This window comes from Anomaloglossus baeobatrachus, chromosome 1 (assembly GCF_048569485.1).
Source record: "Anomaloglossus baeobatrachus isolate aAnoBae1 chromosome 1, aAnoBae1.hap1, whole genome shotgun sequence".
Taxonomy (NCBI): domain Eukaryota; kingdom Metazoa; phylum Chordata; class Amphibia; order Anura; family Aromobatidae; genus Anomaloglossus; species Anomaloglossus baeobatrachus.
Genome location: NC_134353.1, coordinates 341847529 through 341871270, shown reverse-complemented (window position 1 = coordinate 341871270; position 23742 = coordinate 341847529). Strand labels below are relative to the sequence as shown.

Here is a 23742-nt window from a genome sequence, read left to right as displayed (position 1 = left end):
CAATCACTAAATGAATAGACAAAAGCTTTTTCCACATGCTGTCCAAAAATAATCTCTGTTTTGGGAGTAGCAGACAGCAACATGTTAGCTGTGCCATGGCAAATGTTAACAAGCCATATAAAAATTACCCTTAGTTTGGGATTCATCAGAGGTTTTCTATTTACAAAATGAAGAAACAAATGTGTATTCTAGTTGTGCAGAAATTATTCCTTTTTTCAGAGATCAGAAATAAATTAAGAAGCAATGGCTTCTCAGTAAGAGTTAAAAAATAAAAATATCCTTTTTTGGATCAGCAATAGCTTTGAAGAGGTGGTACACTACAAAGCAAAGTGGCCACATCTATGTAAAATGGTCCATTCATCCCCATCACGTGACCTGGGCTGTATTGACCTCTTATGTCCGGTGATGTTACATCAACTTCCGGAATTTGAAGTTGACCTGGCATTACCAAGGTGGGACCCAGTCTTTGTAAGTGACTGGGCTGTGGGCTAACCCCAATTGTTAACTGTCTCTGTCCCTGCAGTCTGTTGTTGGCCAGACTTAACCTTTCACCCAGTTCTAATCAAATATTATAATAACTTACCAACACTGCTATGCTTTACACCTTAGCCTGATACGCAAATATTACGTTACCAACACTGCTAGATCTTATACATTACTATATACTATATTATATATTCCTATCACTGCTATACATAACTCTATTACAGCATACATTATGCAAAAACACATTACTTCAATATAATTGATGTCTTCAGGGGGAACATAACAGCCAACATCCACCTACTTATATTCCACCCCTTTTTAATGATGGTCATCCTCAACCATGAGGATATCTGGAAGATACAAATACACAATGAAATACACGATATAATATTAATTAACCCAATATCTTCATCTGTTCTTCTCCAGAACACAGAACAAAGACAGATAGTTCACCTCCTTACAGAGGTAAAGAAGAAATGTGCAGTACACTGAAACTGACTATGTCAATGTCAGAGGTAACGTTATCCTACTGTGACTGAGATGAGTAGTGAGCCATGCAGTCCATAATGTGCTGATGCTTGCGGCTCCAACATTTTTATTGCCAGATGCTGGTACCTGTTTTTTTTTCTTCTGCATTATCCTGTCCATTGCCATTTTCACCTTTTCTTTTTCTGCACATTTGTCCACACAGTGCTACATCCTGATGCTCTGATGTGTAGTCCGTAAAATGATTTCTGTTCTAATCTAGGATAAATTAATGCTACTTTGCAAGTTCATGTCACCATACCCAAAGTTTTAAAATCTTTTCTTACACCCCATAGCCATTTTCAGCCATCTTTCAATTCTGCTCAATGCATGCATTGCAATATATTATTCATGTAGAGAACCAGCCCTCAGAGTGGATTATCTGGTTTCAGAAAACGCACCTCCAGGCATAGTTTGTTTGAAAAACAAACATATTGTGCTTTACTTACCCTCCTTGGGTCCAGCACTGAGTGTCCAACTCGGCTCCATGTGTCTGCTGTTGTCTTTGGCACTGACATCACATCGACACTTCTGCAGCAAATAAATGACTTCAGCAGCTTTACCTCAGTACCCAGCAAGAAAAAGTTAGAGACGCTGAGTTCACTGATTGACAACAGTGCTGTTGAAATAACAACAGTGCTGACGATGATAATAGACTCTTGGAAAAGTGGCAGAGACTCTGCATTGGACTCAGGAAAAAATTTGTAAAGTAGTTTGATATTTTTTTTAAAACAAACTATGCTGATGCATAAGATTTATGAAAGGGCTATATATTTGAAATTTGCACTGAGCATGTGCCATTGAGAAGCACTGATTGCCTTTACCCATAGTTATATTATATTTGGAATTAATTTGGCGCATGTTTTTTTGTTTTTTTTTACAGTGTGCAATATTATTATATAGCCCTCTATTTTAAAAACGTGTCTTGCTTTAATAAACCCAATATGTACAAGTTATTCTGTGATATATTGGAGTTGTCAAACATTGGACCAGAAAACACAGTGAAGTTCTGTGAATCTGGAGACCTGTGCATAGTATTTACCTAATAAGTATGTTTAGGCATACTAGTACTCAGCTAGTTAAGCTTGGGCTTTGTAAATAGAAATACTTATGTGCAAAAATGACCTCTTGAGCAATTAAGCTTTTTTACCCTGTACCAAATTAGGACACTGTTTACATTTGCTGGATTTGCAATGTATTCTGAATCTGTCTTGGCACTGACACATATCTACCTATTCATCTATCTATCTATCTATCTATCTATCTATCTATCTATCTATCTATCTATCTATCTATCTATCTATCTATCCAGCTATCTATCTATCCATCTATCCCTCTATCTATCTATCCCTCTATCTAATCTATCTATCTATCAAATCAATCAAATCAAATAAGCTTTATTGGCAGGACCAAATACAAATTAGTTTTGCCAAAGCAAGTGTACATTAGGGACTGGGGCTGTGGGGATGGTGGGTGGGGACTGTAGGAAGGATGGATGGGGCACATCCAGGGTGGGGACTGTGGGGGGCACTTCTAGGATGGGGGCTATGGAAGTACATGGCTTATGATGGGGCATATCCAGGGTGGGGACTGTAGTAATGGTGGATTGGGCATATCCAGGAAGGTGATTGGGGGGCCACATCTGGGATGGGGGGCTATGGAAGTCCATGACTTATCATAGTTCTCTTTCTCGAAGTCTATGACATTCGCTCACATACCGCGCTGCTATCTCCACTGCGCTCTCTTCTTCCCCCAGCAGGATATATTTTTTTTCTCTTCCTCCTTCATGGAGCTGAAATCCGGGAAGAGATGGGAGAGTCTCCTGAAGTGAGTGTCCCTCACTGCTGAGTACTTGGTGCAGTGTAGCAGGAAGTGGGTTTCATCCTCCAGGGCCTCCAGGTCACAGTGTTGGCACAGTCTGTCCTCCCTGGGCTTGTAGCTCTGCTTGTGTCGGCCAGATTCGATGGCTGGACTGTGGGCACTGAGTCTATATTGGCTCAGGGTCCTGCAGTCTCTGGGATCCGGGAGTTTTTCCAGATATGGGGCCAGTCTATAGTCTCTCTGTAGTCTCTGGCACGTGGTCAGTTTCTGTGAGGTGTTGATGTCGGTCCCCCAGTCATTGACATACCTCTCCTGGCCCTCGTCTACCATCTTCCTGATTCTAGTTCTTGTCAGGCTGCTGTGATTGGTTATTTTGTCCAGTTGGGTTTGGGAGAGCTGTGCCAGGGGTCTTGGTTCATCTGGCCCACGTATATATATCAGAGCTTTGTGGTGATGGGAGCTTAGATTGCTATTCTGTAGGTGAGCCTGAAATGATAGTGACCTCTTCAGAGCTGCTAGGTGTAGAGGGAATCTGCCCAGCTCAGCTCGACAGGCACTGTTGGAGGTGCTTCGATGGACCTGGAGAAGGTGCTTACAGAATTCCAGGTGGAATATTTCTGTTGGGCTGGAATCCCATCTTGACCAATCTGGGTAAGTGTGAGGGCCCCAGACTTCGCTGCAATACAGGAGGATTGGGGCAATGATGGAATTGAAGATTTTTAGCCAGACCCTCACTGGTGGCTTCAGATGATACAATTTCCTTCGGATGGCATAAAAGGTTTTGCAGGACTTGTTTTTCAGGATCTCTATGGCTTGTCTGAAGCTCCCTGACTGGTGAATTTTCAGGCCCAAGTAGGTGTATTTGTCTGTTCCTGTTAGAGTGCAGCCGTTTAGGACAAATGAAGGATGCTGGTCAAATCTTCTTTTTCTCTTCTGGAACACCATGATGTTGGTTTTCTTTAGATTGATCGGTAGTGCCCATGTGGAGCTGAATTTCTCCAAAATTTGTAGGTTGTCTTGGAGACCTTTCTCGGTTGGTGACACCAGCAGTAGGTCATCTGCATAGAGCAAGAACTTCACCTGGGCATCATGGAGTGTGAGACATGGAGTAGTTGAAGATTCTAGAGCAGTAGCCAGCTCATTGATATAAATATTGAAGAGCATTGGACTTAGGCTGCAGCCCTGTCTGACTCCTCGGCTCTGCTGGAAATAAGCCGTTCTTCTACCATTCACACTCACACTGCAGAGGTTCTCGGTGTAGGAGCTTTTGATGACATCGTAGGTCTTTCCTCCTATTCCCCTTTCCAGCAGTTTCAAGAACAAGCCCGGGTGCCACACTGAGTCAAAGGCCTTTTTAAAGTCTACAAAGCAGGCGTATATCTTCCCATGCTTTGTATTATGGACGTGGCTCTGAATGAGACTGTGCAGGGTGTAGATGTGGTCCATTTGGTAATGTTGCAATCAGAAATGTCCAATCTATAAAAATATAAAATTAATTAATCTGATCGGTAAACGGTATAGCAGCAAAAAAAATTCCAAGTGCTAAAATTAAATTTTTAGTTCGTCACAAATTTTGTGCAAAATGCAATAACAGGCAATAAAAAACATAGCATCTGCGCAAAATGGATACCATTAAAAACATCAGCTAGAGATGCAAAAAATAAGCAATCATTGAGCCCCATTTCCTGAAAAATGAGGACGCTACGGGTTGCAGAATATGGTGCCACTTTTTTGGGACAAACTTCTGATTTTTTTTTTAACTCCTTACATAAAAGTAAACTTATACATATTTGGTATCTACGAACTCGTATTAATGTGAGGCATCACACTCATACATCAGATTTACTATATCTTGAACATGGTGAATAAAATACCCTAAAAACTATCGTGCAATTGCACTTTTGCAATTTTTCCGCACTTGGAATTTTTTTTACTGTTCTACAGTATGGTAGAGCTCGGTAAAACTCATGATTTCATTTAAAAGTATGAATCATCATGCAAAAAATAAGCCCTCATATGACAAGATTAACGGAAAAGTAAAAAAGTTATGGCTCTTGGAAGATGGGGAGCAAAAAACAAAAACTAAAAACGGAAAATTGCCTAATCATGAAGGGGTTAATTTTTGAATGCAGTAGAGTTCTAAGTGTGCAGCAGTGTCAAGTATAGTGTTCACAAATCTGCGTATATGCACCTACTGTGCGTGCAGAAGTGCTGTGTGTATATTTATCTTTCTTTCACTATTTATCTACTGTATAGTATTTAGTATCTTTATATACAGTATCTACATTTCTAATCAGTTCTACTAATGGAAGTCCATAAAGTCTCATTTGAGATGCCTTCTACATGATGAACTACTTAACAGGTTACCTTCATTAAATTTCATCCATTACCTTCATTAAATTAATTATGGTTTAGTTAAGTTTTATCTTTATTTTTAATAAACTAAAATATTTGCTTTTGCAGCTTCTGCTTGGCGCTGAGTGCTGCTGCGTAGCTAAAAGGTATTTTTAACACTTCTAGTGGTTTTCCCTTTTCAGCATTCTGCATGTCATCAGCATGCTCATATTAAAAATAATAGAAACAATTGGTACTCGCCTTTCCTGTGTCCAGTAGGAATATTAATTACGATTAACAATGTAATAAAAATATTTATCAAGAATTGTACCCATTGAAACCTATTAGTAGACTTCGTATTTTAGCACATGTTGAATGTGTGCAATTACTGCTAGAATGTTTATACTGTTCCTTTAACATCCTTTAACAGACATTCTAGGGTTAATGTTTTGTTAAAATATCGGACTGTTTAAAAATAATAAAATCAACGTTATTTATTCACCTTTCTCTAATCCCCCACATCTCCCATTACGACACTCGCCTGATCCTCACTGCACTCTACTTCCTAGTACCATCCTCCACACACTGGAAATGGCTGGACATGCTTGCCTATTCAGTCACTAGCCCATTTTTACCTATTTTTGTTGTACTGAGGATGGGGCTAGGAAAAAGACAAGACGGGAGCAGTCGAGAGTAGGAACGGGAGCTATGTGGGATTATGTTTGGTATTTTAAAATGAACCTGACAGGTGCAATATACATCCAGGACCACGAGCAGTCCTGGGTGCATATTGCTAATCCCTGCCTAACCATCCCTGTACACACTAACATAGAAACACAGATGTTTAGAAAAAGTATTTCTAAAGATCTTTTACCATATGCTAATGAGCGAGAGCACTGGCACCCTGGGTGTTAGTTCCCCGGCCAGTCGCCCCCATTAGCATGTTAGCACACCCCTATGGGCATGCTACCATTCTAATGAATGCGTAGAGTTAAGGGATGATCTCATTCAACTCTCTGCCACCATCACGTCCGACGGGGGATTTTGGCTCAGTGTGCATGACCCCGGAGTTTGGGTCATGCGTACTATGAAGCGAGGTGTACGCGTTCTGGCTTCAATCAGAAGTAGTGCGCATGCCCAAACTCCACGGTCATGCGCACTGAGCCGAAATGCAGTGTCAGATGCAATGGCAGCGGAGAGGTGATTGAGATCATCTTGTGACACTGCATATTCATTAGCATGTTAGCACACCCACAGGGGCATACTAACATGGTAATGGAACAGACTGGCCGGGGAACTAACGCCCAGTGGACTAGTCCCCTCGCTTATTAGCATAAGATATAAGATCTTTAGAAATACTTTTTCTAAAGATCTCTTTATCTATGCTAGTGTATACAGGACAGTTAGGCAGGGATAAGCAATATGCACCCAGAACTGCTCGTGGTGCTGGGTGCATATTGGACCTGACATGTTCCCTTTAAAGTCTAAGATAGTGTTTCCCAGCTTTAGTCTTCAAGAGTTACCAACATTGCATGGTTTCAGATTTTCCCTAATATTTTCACCTTGGCAATGATAAGGAAATCCTGAAAACATGAGAAAAACAAGAGACCTCATAACCAATAAAATGCTGTATAACCATCAGAGACAACCTGCTCTGCTCTGCTCTGTGGAAAACACCTACTCCTTAGAATACATGAAATGACAGGAGGAACGGAGTATATATGGTGCAGGGATATAACAAAGTTTATTAAGGTACATGATAAAATGATACACAAACAATCAGGGCCATGATTAAAAAACAAGATTAAGACCACATGGAAGGGTAAATGTTCTATGGGGCTCAAGGTGCCTTGAACAAACACTAATTATGGGATCATGGAGAGCATGGAGTAACTCATGAGGTATGATAATATTCAATACAAAACGGTCGTAGTTCATTAAGATACACCAGAAGTAAATATTATAAATGGTGACCCAACATTAATAACTATTTAACCCCTTCACGACCTTGGACGGATCTATCCGTCATAGATCGTGTCCCGTTAAGCCCCGCCCCCTGCCGCGGGCAGGCGGCGTGGATCGGCACACATATCAGCTGTTTTCAACAGCTGACATGTGTGCCTGCTAGCCGCGGGTGGAATCGCTTCCACCCGCGGCCATTAACCCCTTAAATCTTGCTGCCAAAGTCTGGCAGCAAGATTTAAATGCGCGCGGCCATGTTTGTTACTCACCGCCGCCCCCACCGGAAGTCACGTGTGTTATCACGTGACTATCGGTGGTTGCCATCGTAGCACAGGGTCATGTGATGACGCCTGCTGCTATGATCTTTCACTTTCATTTTCCCTCGGCCGAGAGCAGAGGGAAAACCAAAGTGAGTGAATCTGCTGATTACAGCGGTATTGCTGTGATCAGCAGATAGCGATCAGCGATCGGATTGCTGATTGCTATAGCCCCCTAGGGGGACTAGTAAAATAAAAAAAAAGTAAAAAAAAAAGTTTTAAAAAATAAAAAAAAAAACAAAAAACCTAAAAGTTCAAATCACCCCCCTTTCCCCCCATTGAAAATTAAAGGGTTAAAAAATAAATAAATATACACATATTTGGTATCGCCGCGTTCAGAAATGCCCGATCTATCAAAATATAAAATCAATTATTCTGATTGGTAAACGGCGTAGTGGCAAAAAAATTCCAAACGCCAAAATTACGTTTTTTGGTCGCCGCAAGTTTTGCGCAAAATGCAATAACAGGCGATCAAAACGTAGCATCTGCGCAAAAATGGTACCATTATAAACGTCAGCTCGAGACGCAAAAAATAAGCCATCACTGAGCCATTGATCCCAAAAAATAAGAACTCTACGTGTTTCGGAAAATGGCGCAAAACGTGCGCCACTTTTATTGGACAAACTTGTGAATTTTTTTTAACCCCTTAGATACAAGTAAACCTATACATGTTTGGTGTCTACAAACTCGCACCGACCTGAGGCATCACACCCAGACATCAGTTTTACCATATAGTGAACACCGTGAATAAAATATCCCAAAAACTATTGTACGATCCCACTTTTTTTGCAATTTTTCCGCACTTGGAATTTTTTTGCCGTTTTCCAGTACACTATATGGTAAAACTTATGATTTCATTTAAAAGTACAATTCGTCCCGCAAAAAACAAGCCCTCATATGGCAAGATTGACGGAATAATAAAAAAGTTACAGCTCTTGGAAGAAAAGGAGCAAAAAACAAAAACGCAAAAACGGAAAGTGCCCGGGGGCTGAAGGGGTTAAAGTGCATGTGATAAATCACAATAATCGTAGATATCATGAAAGTGGTAATAGGGCAATTGCCCTGGTAGGATAAGTGTCATCAAGGACAAGGAGAGCTCCCAGAGGTATTGTACCACCCAACCTGCCCTAAAGCCATCCTTCAATGTACGTTTCTCTTGATAACAGAATCACAGTGGCTCCAGCTTCATCAGGAATAGGCGAAACCTGAAAACATACAGTGTTGGAGGCTCATGATGACTGGGGTTGTGGAACATTGGTCTAAGGCAGGGGTCTCCAGCCTACGGCTTGGAAGCCACATGTGGTTTGTGGGCCCATGATGTTTGGCTTGCGGCTGCTTGCCAGCTGGTTGCATTAGCACCTGATCTAGAAAAGAGTTAGATGTATAACAGCTTTCCCATGCTCTGCTATACATCTTTCCCTTAGCACCCAGCTTTCCCATGCTCTGATATCAAGGGCAAGCTGGGTGCTGAGGGAATGATGTATAGCAGAGCAGGGGAAAGCTGGGTGGGGAAGGCAAGATGAATATCAGTACATAGGAAAGCTGGGAGCTGAGTCGAAGAGGGATATCAGAGCATGGAAAGCTGGGTGATGAAGGAAAGAGCCAAGCATCAGCTTAATTTTCCTGTACTCTGAGGGGGTAGGTGAGTTGTGACAGGGGAGAGGCCCAGGTTTAAATTTTCCATCGGGGCCCAATGAACTCTAGTTACACCACAGCCTATGTTGGTCTATGTCTGATTCAGTAAAACTGCGGTGTGTCACGGATGCTGTGGACATAAAAAATACGGTATATACGCATATCATCACAACCATCAGAAAGTGTCCTACCTCTGTATAACAACTGATCATGTCAGCTAGGTTGTGACACAAAGCCTACCTGTTTTGCTAAACCTTTTCATATAAGTTAAAAAAAATAGAATTTGTACAGTGTTAAAGGAAACAGCCCACATGTTTTCTTTTCTAATCTCCAATTCAGTATTTTCCTTCAACAGGAACCACAGCATCCTTCCCTGGGCTACTATTAAATTCATAGAAAAATAAGTACACCAATCACCCAGACCTGTTTGGGCTGTGTGGGAAATGTCCTTTGGTGCCAAGCCTGCCAGTCTACATGATACAGCAATCAGTCTTCTTGATGAATGCCCTAATACCGCAGCCAATTTTTAACATAGTAGCTGAATCATGGCCTACAGAATAAATGGCTTTCACTTACTTAAAGAAAAAATAGCTTGGAAAATAGATTTCAATATTTATACTTTAATAATCTTTGAATTTTGATAAATTGAAGTTATTTTAAGAAGATATTTTATATGCTGGGCTAAACATTTTAATGTAAATCTGAACGTGTATACAAGCTCAAAATCTATAATATATGATAGATTGCTATGTGTAATTTAATGTGGGATTATTGTGAGCAGGAGGCTTAAGAGTAATAAATGAATTGAATTTCAGAAATAGTAAATATTCATTCCTAGTTCCTCTAAACAAAGCTTTAAAAATGACAATAAGGCAAAAAATAGTCTAAAACTAGTTGAATAAAAAGATTCTGCTATAATATACAGTATATTGTGGTTGCAGATTGTACCTCTGTTGCAGTGTCGATTAACTTACTGATTAGGAAGGTTTAATGTATTCCATATTGCCAATAAGGGATCGTTCTCACAACTGTATTCTCAGTCTAAGTGCTATCTGTGAAAAAAAACGGATCTCACTCAGACAAATGTTATTAAATGAAAAAATGTAGATGAAAATACTGAGAAAATAAAAAAAATGGGAAAAAATTGGGACATGCTTGATCTTCCTCCATGGGTGCGAAAAAAAAATGGAGGCCATAGCATGGAAACTGTAAAGGGTCTTGTAAATTATGCTACTGGAAAAAAAATGTTGCTCATGGATGACAAGTGAGAAATAAAATCATCTTACTTTGCTTAATAAAAATCGGACCAATTTTTTAAATGCACATGTGAATCTGGGCAGCATGGTGGCTCAGTGTTTAGCACTGAAGTCTTGCAATGTCGGGGTCCTGTGTTAAAAACCCAACAAATACACCTTCTGCAAGAAGTTTGTATGTTCTCTCCTTGTTTGCGTGGGTTTTCTCTGGTTTCCTCCCACTCTCCAAAGACATACTGATAGGGAATTTAGATTGTGAGCCCCAATGGAGACAGTGATGACCACTTCCATAAAGTGTGGTGGAATTAATAGTGCTACAGTCATATGAAAAAGTTTGGGCACCCCTATTAATGTTAACCTTTTTTCTTTATAACAATTTGGGTTTTTGCAACAGCTATTTCAGTTTCATATATCTAATAACTGATGGATTGCGTAATATTTCTAGATTGAAATGAGGTTTATTGTACTAACAGAAAATGTGCAATCCGCATTTAAACAAAATTTGACCGGTGCAAAAGTATGGGCACCCTTATCAATTTCTTGATTTGAACACTCCTAACTACTTTTTACTGACTTACTAAAGCACTAAATTGGTTTAGTAACCTCATTGAGCTTTGAACTTCATAGGCAGGTGTATCCAATCACGAGAAAAGGTATTTAAGGTGGCCACTTGCAAGTTGTTCTCCTATTTGAATCTCCTATGAAGAGTGGCATCATGGGCTCCTCAAAACAACTCTCAAATGATCTGAAAACAAAGATTATTCACCATAGTTGTTCAGGGGAAGGATACAAAACGTTGTCTCAGAGATTTAAACGGTCAGTTTCCACTGTGAGGAACATAGTAAGGAAATGGAAGAACACAGGTACAGTTCTTGTTAAGCCCAGAAGTGGCAGGCCAAGAAAAATATCAGAAAGGCAGAGAAGAATGGTGAGAACAGTCAAGGACAATCCACAGACCACCTCCAAAGACCTGCAGCTTCATCTTGCTGCAGATGGTGTCAATGTGCATCGGTCAACAATACAGCGCACGTTGCACAAGGAGAAGCTGTATGGGAGAGTGATGCGAAAGAAGCAGTTTCTGCAAGCACGCCACAAACAGAGTCGCCTGAGGTATGCAAAAGCACATTTGGACAAGCCAGTTACATTTTGGAAGAAGGTCCTGTGGACTGATGAAACAAAGATTGAGTTGTTTGGTCATGCAAAAAGGCGTTATGCATGGAGGCAAAAAAACACGGCATTCCAAGAAACGTACTTGCTACCCACAGTAAAATTTGGTGGAGGTTCCATCATGCTTTGGGGCTGTGTGGCCAATGCCGGCACCGGGATTCTTGTTAAAGTTGAGGGTTGCATGAATTCAACTCAGTATCAGCAGATTCTTGACAATAATGTGCAAGAATCAGTGATGAAGTTGAAGTTATGCAGGGCATGGATATTTCAGCAAGACAATGATCCAAAACACCGCTCCAAATCTACTCAGGCATTCATGCAGAGGAACAATTACAATGTTCTGGAATGGCCATCCCAGTCCCCAGACCTGAATATCATTGAAAATCGGTGGGATGATTTGAAGCGTGCTGTCCATACTCGGCGACCATCCAACTCAACTGAACTGGAATTGTTTTATAAACAGGAATGGTCAAATATACCTTCATCCAGGATCTCATTAAAAGCTACAGGAAGCGACTATAGGCTGTTATTTTTGCAAAAGGAGGAACTACAAAATATTAATGTCACTTTTATGTTGAGGTGCCCATACTTTTGCACCGGTCAAATTTTGTTTAAATGCGGATTGCACATTTTCTGTTAGTACAATAAACCTCATTTCAATCCAGAAATATTACTCAGTCCATCAGTTATTAGATATATGAAACTGAAATAGCTGTTGCAAAAACCCAAATTGTTATAAAGAAAAAAGGTTAACATTATTAGGGGTGCCCAAACTTTTTCATATGACTGTGTATATATATATATATATATATATATATATATTTACATGTACAGTATATAGGATATACACAGTCATGGCCGAAAGTGTTTGCAGAAATACCATAGCCCATTAAAAAATAACTTTGAATCTAATATCATTAAGAGGTCAAAAACCACAATAACAAACACAAAACATGACAATGCAGGGTATGTTTTAGTAACAAATGCTAGGAGGGAGAAGGATAAACTATCCCTAAGTTGCCTTAATCAGGCTCTCCCTACCTAGCAATGGAGGGTATGACGCCCTAGGGTTGTGGCGCCCCCATTCACTGACGGGAGACCCTAATTGACCCTAATAAACCCTGCACAGGTCAATACTAACACCATACAGTTAGCAAGAAAGCCCCATGAAGATAAGATGGAGACTTATCTGAAAGAGGCTCCCGACGCGTTTCCTCCCAAGAATATCAGGGAATCATCAGGAGACAGGTCCAGGAGGTCAATCGTCAATTCAGTAACCTTCCTGGAGCACCAGAACGAGGGTGTGTGAGGGTGATACCTTTTTGAAAGTGTTAGCACCCTTGAAATAGTCCCTGAAAATAAAGTATTTCTCCAAGAAAATTATAGCAATTACACTTTTGGATCAACACAAACAAAACACATAATTTTACACAAAACAACAAAAATGGCCCTGACAAAATTGCTGACACCTTTACAAAATTGTGGGTAAACTATTTTGTTTCAAGTAACAAGTGTTGGCAATATGAAAATCCCACCTTAACCCCTTAAGGACGAAGCCTGTTTTGTACTTAATGACCAGGCCATTTTTTGCAATTTTGACCAGTGTCACTTTATGAGGTTATACTCTGGAACGCTTCAACGGATCCCCGTGATTCTGAATTCGTTTTTTCATGACATATTGTACTTCATGATAGTTATAAATTTAGAACGATATTTTTTGCTTTTATTTGTGAAAAAATTGGAAATTTGGTGAAAATTTTGAAAATTTAGCAATTTTCAAACTTTTAATTTTTATGCCCTTAAACCAGAGAGTTATGTCACATAAAATAGATAATAAATAACAATTCCCACATCTCTACTTTACATCAGCGCAATTTCTGAAACAAATTTTTTTGGGGTTAGGAAGTTAGAAGGGTTCATAGTTCACCAGCAATTTCCCATTTTTTCAACAAAATTAACAAAACCATTTTTATAGGGACTACATCACATTTGAAGTGACTTTGATAGGCCTAGGTGACAGAAAATACCCAAAAGTGACCCCATTCTAAAAACTGCACCCCTCAAAGTACTCAAAACCACATTCAAGAAGTATATTAACCCTTCATTTGCCTCACCAGAACAAAAGCAACCTAAAAATGTTGCTCTTGCGCCAATTTATACACTTTTTTAAAAAGTAACACAACAAAATGGAACTCAAAATTTGTTACACAATTTCTTGTAAGCATGCTGATACCCCACATGTGGTCAGAAACCTCTGTTTGGACACAAGGGAGGGCTCAGAACAGAAGGAGCAATATTTGAATTTTGGAAAGCAAATTTGGCTAAAAAAGATTGCGGGTACCATGTTGAATTTGTAGGGTCCCTGAGGTACCTAAACAGCAGAAACCTCCCATAAGTGACCCCATTTTGGAAACTAGACCCCTCAAGGAATTTATCTAGATGTTGGGTGAGAACTTTTAACCCCTGGGGGCATCACAGAATTTTATAACGTTGAGCTGTGAAAATAAAACAAATACATTTTACCACAAAATTGTTAGTTCAACCAAGTAGCTTTTTTTTTTTACAAGAGTATCAGGAAAAATGCAGCAAAAATGTATTGTGCAATTTCTCCTGAGTATGCGAATACCTCATATGTGCTGGAAATCAAATGCTTGGGTGCACAGCAGGGCTCGGATGGGAAGGTGCGCCATTAGACTGCAAAATTGGCTGGAATCATTAGTGGGCGCCATGTCGCATTTGGAGAGCTCCTGAGGGGCCTAAACAGTGGAGCTCCCCCACAAGTTACCCCATTCTGGAAACTAGACCCCTTAAGGATTTAATCTAGTGGTATAGTGAGCATTTTAAACCCACAGGTACTTCACAGATTTTGATAACCTTTGGTCATCATATCGAAAATCTACACTATTTTCACAAAAATCTTGCTTTAGCATCAAATTTATCACTTTTTCAAGAAGAAACACCAAAAGTGGACCACACAGTTTGTTATCCAATTTCTTATGAGTGCAGGGATACGCCACATGTGGACAAAAACCTCTGTTTGGACAAACAGGAGGGCTTGGAATGGACGGAGCACCATTTGAATTTGATAAAGATGAAATAGATTGTGAGCACTATGTTGCATTTTCAGGCCCCTAGGGTACCTATACAGCAGAAACCCTCCACAAGTGACCCCAATTTGGAAGCTAAACCCCCCAAGGGTTTTATTCAGGAGTATAGTGAGCATTGACCACTCGGGGGCATCACAAAAATGTTGCTTTACCAGCAAATTTCTCACTTTTTGGCTATGTGCTCACGATCCAGCGATACTGAGTCTGCGGAGATGTGAGTAATGTCCATGATCATGGTCCAGGTTCGGGCTGCTGCTGACTTTAGCTCTATTCTCTTCGCAGAGAACTCTAGTCTCCACGGCATAAATTGACATGTTGCAGCACCAAATGTCAGTGTATGCTGTGGAGAAAATAAGCACCGTGAGCAGTAGATTTCTAAAAATCCTCCCAATGCACATCTACTGTACAACGCAGCATTATGGACACAGCAAAAACTCAGCTTCAAAAACGATTGAAACCCTAATTGCGGTCACGCAGCCTAAAAAGCTAGGATGGATGGATGGACAGACAGATGTCAATCACATATATAATGTCCCACCCCCCTACATATTCTAAGCTGGCACCCTTTAGTGACTTTCATGTGGCACTAAAGGGTGCCTTGACGTGTATTTAGCCAAAAAATAAATAATTAAAAAAAAAAAAAATATGGGGTCCCTCCATTTTTGATAGCCAGCTCAGGTAAAGCAGACGGCTGCAGCCTGCAAACCACAGCTGGCAGCTTCACCTTGGTTGCTGATCCAATTTGGAGGGTCCCCAGGTTCTTTTTTATAATTATTTATAAATAAATAATACAAAAAAACCCCATGGGGTGCCCCCCAAATTGGATCACCAGCTAAAGTAAAGCGGACAGCTGTGGTCTGGTATTCTCTGGATGGGAAGGTCCATAGTTATTGGCCCTTCCCAGCCTAAAAATAGCAGGCTGCAGCTGCCCCAGGAAGTGGCGCATCCATTAGATGCGCAAATCCTGGTGCTTTTCCCCAGCTCATCCCATTGTCCTGGTACTGTGGCAAGAAAGGTAATATATGAGGTTCATACCAGCTGTTTAATGTCACCCTGTATCAAGCCCTGGGGTGTGTGATGTCACGGTGTCTATCAGATACCCCGACATCACACACCCAGTCAATAATAAAAAAAAGACAAAAAAATGTATTTGAAAAAACACTCCCCAACCCATTCCCTCTTTCACCAATTTATTGAAAAAAAAAAATCTGGTCCGCCGTAATCCATTTTGGAGGTGCCACGACGACTCTATGTTCCAGGATATGGGGATAAGCTAAGGGAACGTATTCACCATTTTCTGGAAATGCAGGCACTCCATGTAAGGAGTGTGAGTGCAGTGAACTGCACTCACGCTCCCCAACACGCTCCACGGGGCCACAGCTCAGCAGTGTGAACCTGCAGTAAGCTGTGTCCCTGCGTGCAGAGAGCCGGCTGACAGGCGCTCTGCACATGCGGCCAGCATTTCCCTGAAGACAAGGAGAAGGAGGGGCGCGGGGAAACGACACTTCAGGAGGTAACTAGGGAGACCGAGGAAGACTGGGGGAGACTAGGGTGATAGCCTAACAGGGGGTGACCTGGGAGGATCTTTCTGTGCCATCTGAGATGTCAGATGGCACAGAAATCAAAGAAGAAGGATCAATGCGGCGGGACATGACTCGTGCGGTGGCGGCCATTTTAGATCATCGGAAGGGGGATAGGGACGTGGACGGGGACCGGGTGGGGGTGAGATATTGGCCACACCGGGGACCAAGGGAGGACATTCATCTCCCATCTGACATGTTTGATCATGCCAGATGGGAGAAGAATCATTTTTTTTCCAGCGTGACATTAACTTTCACGTCGTCGCTGTTTCACGGTTTGTAACGGTGATCACATTAATTGGGACCGTAAAAACTGACCCTGATCATGATCTTCAGGGTCTCAGTTAACCCCGGCAGCTGAAATCCCGGAGATTTTCTGACTCTGGGGGACGCTATACCCTTTTTTCCGACCGCCGTTAAAAAGCGGTGGATCGGAAAAAGGCGTTAAAAGGCATATCGGCGGTCGTTAAGGGATTAAATCAGATAATAAGGGAAGATGTTCACTCAAAACATGGAGAACACAAAGAGAAGAGAACTGTCTGATTAGTAGAGAACCAAAATTCTTGAAAAATATCAACAATCTCAAGGTTACAAGTCCTGATGTAAAGTTATTTTGTCCATGGTATTCAACATATTCAAGAAGTTTACAACCCATAGCGCAAGCACTGTAGCTAATCTGCCTGGGCATGGACAGGGGAGAAAAATTGATGACAGGTTGCAATACAGAATAGTCCAGCTGGTGGATAAGCAGTCCCAATCAAGTTCCAAAGAAATTCAAACTGTCCTGCAGGCTCAGGGTGCATCAGTGTCAGTGTGAACTATCAATAGAAATTTGAATGAAATGAAATGCTAAGACAGGAGACCCAGGAGGATCCCACTGCTGATGACACAGACATAAAAAATCTAGACGGCAGATTACCAAAATGCACGTGAGTAAGCCAAAATCTTTCTAGGAAAGCATCCTGTGGACAGATGAGACCAAGAAAGAGCTTTTTGGTAAAGTACATCATTCTACTAGAAAGGAAGAGTAATCCAGCTGAGTGTTCACGGTGATTTCTTAGTGCAATACAGACAGTGCACAGAAGACGTTAACGCGTTTCTGGCTTGACGCTCTTAATCATAACATGGTGATGATTAAGAGCGTCAAGCCATTTACACGTTAACGTCTTCTGTGCACAGTCTGTATTGCACTAATAAATCACCGTGAACACTCAGCTGGATTAATCTTCCTTTCTATTGCTGTGCGGCCAGGGCAGGGCCAATATCCGAGACTGAGGCACGGTGAGACCAGATGTGGGGGAGCTGGACGTTTTTCACATCATTCTACTGTTTATGAAAAATGAAATGAGACTTACAAAGTAAGTAACAATGTACCTACAGTCAGAGATGGTGGAGGTTCAAAGATGTTTTGGGTTGATTTGCTGCCTCTGATACTGGGTGCCTTGACTGTGTGGAAGACATCATAAAATCTGAAGATTACCAAATGATTTTGTGTTGCAATGTAATGCCCAGTGTCAGAAAGCTGGATTTGCATTCTAGGTCATGGGTCTTCCAGCAGAACAATGACCCCAAATGTATTTCAAGAAACATCCAGAAATGGATGGAAAAAATAAGTGCTCTAGAGAGTAATGAAGTGGCAGCAATGAGTCAGAATCTAAATCCCATTGAACACCTATAATGAGATCTTAAAATTGCTGTTGGGAGAAGGCACCCTTCAAATTTGAGAGACCTGGAGCAGTTTGCAAAAGAAGAGTGGTCCAAAATTCCAGCTACATGGTGTAAGAAGCTTGTTGATGGTTATAGGAAATGATTGATAGCAATTATTTATTTCAAAGGGTGCGCAACCAATTATTTAGTTGAGGGTACCAACAATTTTGTTCAGACTATTTTTGTAGCTATCAGTGAAATTATGTCTAATCTGCCCTTATTGTCAGTTTGTCTGTGTGTTATTCCAATACACACAAAGGAAATAAATGTGTATAACAAAACATGTGTAATTGCAATACTTTTCTGGGAGAAACACTTAATTTTCTGGAACAATTTCAAGGGAGACAATACTTTTGGCCATGACTGTATATATACAAAAAATAAAATACATAGTGTGATTTTAGATGTATAAGTAAGTTAGAAAAAGTAATTTGTGGGTAAGGTAATGTACCACAAGCATAATAACAATGCCATAATATGTAATGGATGACTAGCACATAAAGATGTGCTAGATCTACTATAGGGACACTATATACCTTGTCAAAGCTAAGGCGAAACGCACGTTTGGACAATGTTCCTTCTAAGGGACTTGAACCTCTAATCTACATTGACTATTTTTTTCTTATATGCGTATCTATACTTAAGTTGTATCTTAACTTAGATTACTTGTTCAGGTAGAGCACGATAACACTTTTTCATAACTCATTTTTTAGCTCTTTTCGCTTTATTATATATTATTTAGTTCATGATTAGCGATGGGTGAGTATGCTCGCCACTGCTTGATACTCGATCGAGCATCGGGATGCTTGGGCACTCTTGATACTCAATCGAGTATCCCTGGTTCTTGAGCGCTATGCTCAAATCTCTGCCCTACATTTTTTGTTGCTGTTTTTCAGCCACTAAACAAGTGGGGATTGCCTGCCAATCACAGTTATGCTGTAGCCATGTTGGCTACTGGTATACTGTGATTAGCCGGCCATATCACATCATCAGGTCTGTATAAGGGTCCCGTTACACGTAGCGATGTTCCAGCGATCCTGACAACGATACGACTTGGTCAGGACCGCTGGTACATCGCTACATGGTCGCTAGTGAGCTGGCAAACAGACATCTAATTAACGACGCAGCAATGATACGGCGATCCGTATAACGACCTCAGTGGTCATTGGGACCCTATCACACAGCAGCTATTCTGACAACTCAGACCTCGATAGAGGCATAGTGTTTCCACCCAGGCATGCCAATGAGGTCGCTTGTCGTTGTTATGGCATTAAACACAGCGATGCGTGCTGCCCAGTGGGGCACCAACAATCAAAACATGAACCAGGACATTCAGGTACGATCGGCGATAGCACAGCGGGGGGCCGGTCGCTGCTATGTGCCACACATAGCAAGAGCGCTAGCGAGGTCGCTGTTGCGTCACAAAACCTGTGATGTTTCAGCGATCTCGCTAGCAACATCGCTATGTGTAACAGGGCCTTAAGACCTTTAGATGTGACAATCACCAACTCTACCTCGGAGACAGTGTAAGGAGAGCTGCTGTAGAAGTGATAGTGATTATTGCCTTATAGACCTTGCTGCTGCAATGTATAAAATCTATTCTATTCTCAAATAATACTATCAGCTGTGTTTAGCTGCTGGAGAATGGGGCACCTGGGGTCCAAGCCTCGACCTGGGTCACCCTCACACAGGCAATGCCTGATTTGGTTGGAGCATGTACAGTAGATGTCGCTGATGAAAATCTGGGCCAAGATGCCTACTCAAGTACAGTGGTCCCAACACTTACCGGGGTTCGCTGGGTGTTGATGCCAGCCCTATATGTTTCTACAATCTATTTATTCCACTCTATTATACTATATAGAAAAATAAATCTGAAGTTAAGCGTAGCCTGTGCTTGCAGAAAAAGCCTAGTATGATGTCCGTGTCATAATAATAACATATCTTTCAGACAGAAAGGGACGGTTTATGTTGTTTTGTTTTCCGAAATGCGTTAGAGCACAGTTTAGTGTCACTGTGGCGCAACCCTCCGGTATTCTGAGAGAGCTGCCCTTGCATTAATAGTGACCTCTAAAAACAGGTTCCTGTGCAATTGCACTTTTCCTTTTAAATCATACAGTGCAGTATCTAGTTGCAGACTTTTAGGATGGAATGATTGCAGGCTTTGTGTAGATGCTGAGATTAAATTACGTTTTGTTTGAGAAAGAAAACTCCAGAATACTTCCACCTTTCTGCTCCAGCGCAGTGCATTGTAACGCAGATGTGCTCCGGATACAAAGACACTATCATCTGAATACCTTGGGGATCGATTTGATATACTTAATTGGTCTTTATCGCACAGTTACACTTTAACACTTCTATTAAAGAAAGCTCAAAGGGGTAAAATTACCGGCTTTATCATCTACTCTGCGTATTCTATTTCTTCTTTTTATCTCTGCTTTATTCAGAGCTGGTCTGCAGGAATATGGAGGATAGTTCTGCTGTTTATCTAGCCATATGGTGTTTATTTTCCACGATTTATTAGAACTGGTTATGGGATGTCTTCATTCATAGGGTTTTTTAGGTACTCCTAAGTAAAATAACATACCAAGTAGATATTAACTGTAACTGAATTGAAAATGATAAATTTATTTTTTGGACATTTTCTCTGCACCTGCACAGTAATGATGATTTTGGTTATTAGTCCAAATTTAATTCAGTTTGGCTAAAAATATGGTCTAAATTTTTTGTGTATTTGTTTCATGTGTGATAATGTGTATGCAGACCTAAATATTAGCAAGAAATAACTTACAGTATAATAAACATATCTTGAAGGGGTTGTCCGGGACTTAGACATTGATAATCTGTACTTAGCCTAGGTCATCAATGTCTGATCAGTGGGGGTGCAACAACCAACACCCCCGGTGATTGGCTGTTCACGTTGTTGCTGGCCAGAGCTATTCACAGCTCCATGAGCTGTATAGTGGCCATGGCTGAATACTGCATATCCGCCTCTATTCAAATCATTAGTTGGCGCATGTGCAGTACCTGACAGCCGCAACTATTCCATCAACAGAGCTGTTCTGCTACACACCGGAAACAGCTGATCGGCGGATGTGCCGGATGTCACACCTCAATCAATCAGACATTGGTGATCCATGCTAAGGATAGGTCATCAATGGTAAAGTCCCAGAAAACCCCTACAATATATTTTATAAATATACTGTACTATAGTGTATAACATACATCGTTTGAGGATTAGAATGGACACCATCATATCACACTTATATCTTGCAAATAATGTGAAAAATATTTCATTTTAAAGGGTTTGTCTTTTCTAAAAAACCTCTTGCCATAAGCCTTTAGGCCAGTGTTTCTCAACTCCAGTCCTCAAGACCAACCAACAGATCATGTATTCAGGTTTTCCTCAATCAGGTTTTCAGGATTTACTTAATGTTGCACAGGTGATGGAATTATTCCCTGTCTAACATTGAGGAAAACCTAAAAACATGATGTGTTGGTGGGCCTTGAGGACTGAAGTTGAGAAACACTGCTTTAGGCTTTATATGGAGAGGCCCATTACTCAGCACCCTCTTAAACTTAAACCACTGTAGAGTGTGGCTTTTCCTCTGACAGACTGGACCATATATTTCTTAATTCACTGTTTATTTGAATGATTATTATGTAATAATACAAATGTATGACTAGTGGATGTTCCATTGGCATTAACACTTGATTTCTGTGGGTTCCTGTAGCTCCACTCCCAGTGATTGGCTGATTACTAGGCCAGCTGTAACTGAAAGACATCATTGACAATTTAACAATAAAGTCATGTACAGCGCCTACTGAAGAGTCCTTAAGTCCAAGATGATAACTGTGATTGACAGTGCTCATAACAGTGGCCAGTAGAGATAGGAGATGAAGACTTCTCAAATAAGTAGCAATTCAATTACCTCAAAAGGACAATAGACTAGATAGAGAGATACTAGACAGACTTATAGATAGATAGATACTAGAAAGATAGATAGATAAATAGATAATATATAGACTTATAGATACAGTCATATGAAAAAGTTTGGGCACCCCTATTAATGTTAACCTTTTTTCTTTGTAACAATTTGGGTTTTTGCATCAGCTATTTCAGTTTCATATATCTAATAACTGATGCACTGAGTAATATTTCTGGATTGAAATGAGGTTTATTGTACTAACAGAAAATGTGCAATCCGCATTTAAACAAAATTTGACCGGTGAAAAGTATGGGCACCTCAACATAAAAGTGACATTAATATTTTGTAGATCCTCCTTTTGCAAAAATAACAGCCTCTAGTCGCTTCCTGTAGCTTTTAATGAGTTCCTGGATCCTCGATGAAGGTATATTTGACCATTCCGGTTTACAAAACAATTCCAGTTCAGTTAAGTTTGATAGTCACCGAGTATGGACAGCATGCTTCAAATCATCCCACAGATTTTCAATGATATTCAGGTCTGGGAACTGGGATGGCCATTCCAGAACATTGGAATTGTTCCTCTGCATGAATGCCTGAGTAGATTTGGAGCAGTGTTTTGGATCATTGTCTTGCTGAAATATCCATCCCCTGCATAACTTCAACTTCGTCACTGATTCTTGCACATTATTGTCAAGAATCTGCTGATAGTGAGTTGAATCCATGCGACCCTCAACTTTAATAAGAATCCCGGTGCCGGCATGGGCCACACAGCCCCAAAGCATGATGGAACCTCCACCAAATTTTACTGTGGGTAGCAAGTGCTTTTCTTGGAATGCCATGTTTTTTTGCCACCATGCATAACGCCTTTTTGTATGACCAAACAACTCAATCTTTGTTTCATCAGTCCACAGGACCTTCTTCCAAAATGTAACTGGCTTGCCCAAATGTGCTTTTGCATACCTCAGGCGACTCTGTTTGTGGCGTGCTTGCAGAAACGGCTTCTTTCGCATCACTCTCCCATACAGCTTCTCCTGCAACGTGCGCTGTATTGTTGACCAATGCACATTGACACCATCTGCAGCAAGATGATGCTGCAGGTCTTTGGAGGTGGTCTGTGGATTGTCCTTGACTGTTCTCACCATTCTTCTTCTCTGCCTTTCTGATATTTTTCTTGACCTGCCACTTCTGGGCTTAACAAGAACTGTACCTGTGTTTTTCCATTTCCTTACTATGTTCCTCACTGTGGAAACTGACAGTTTAAATCTCTGAGGCAACTTTTTGTATCCTTCCCCTGAACAACTATGTTGAATAATCTTTGTTTTCAGATCATTTGAGAGTTGTTTTGAGGAGCCCATGATGCCACTCTTCATAGGAAATTCAAATAGGAGAACAACTTGCAAGTGGCCACCTTAAATACCTTTTCTCATGATTGGATACACCTGCCTATGAAGTTCAAAGCTCAATGAGGTTACAAAATCAATTTAGTGCTTTAGTAAGTCAGTAAAAAGTAGTTAGGAGTGTTCAAATCAAGAAATTGAGAAGGGTGCCCATACTTTTGCACCGGTCAAATTTAGTTTAAATTTTATTTAGTTTAGTTGCGGATTGCACATTTTCTGTTAATACAATAAACCTCATTTCAATCCAGAAATATTACTCAGTCCATGAGTTATTAGATATATGAAACTGAAATAGTTGTTGCAAAAACCCAAATTGTTATAAAGAAAAAAGGTTAACATTAATAGGGGTGCCCAAACGTTTTCATATGACTGTAGATAGATAGATAGATAGATAGATAGATAGATAGATAGATAGATAGATAGATGGCTATGAAATAGATAGATACAGATAGATAGATGATGGATAAATAATAGATAGATAGATAGATATAGATAGATGAATATGAAATAGCTAGATATAGAGAG

At 40.6% G+C, this 23742-nt stretch overlaps 1 protein-coding gene across 5 annotated transcripts in view; it reads left to right on the top strand.

Moving 5' to 3' along the window:
• Positions 1–23742, top strand: part of EPHA5 (EPH receptor A5) — a 641576-nt gene that overhangs the window by 507198 nt on the left and 110636 nt on the right. The window lies entirely within an intron of this gene.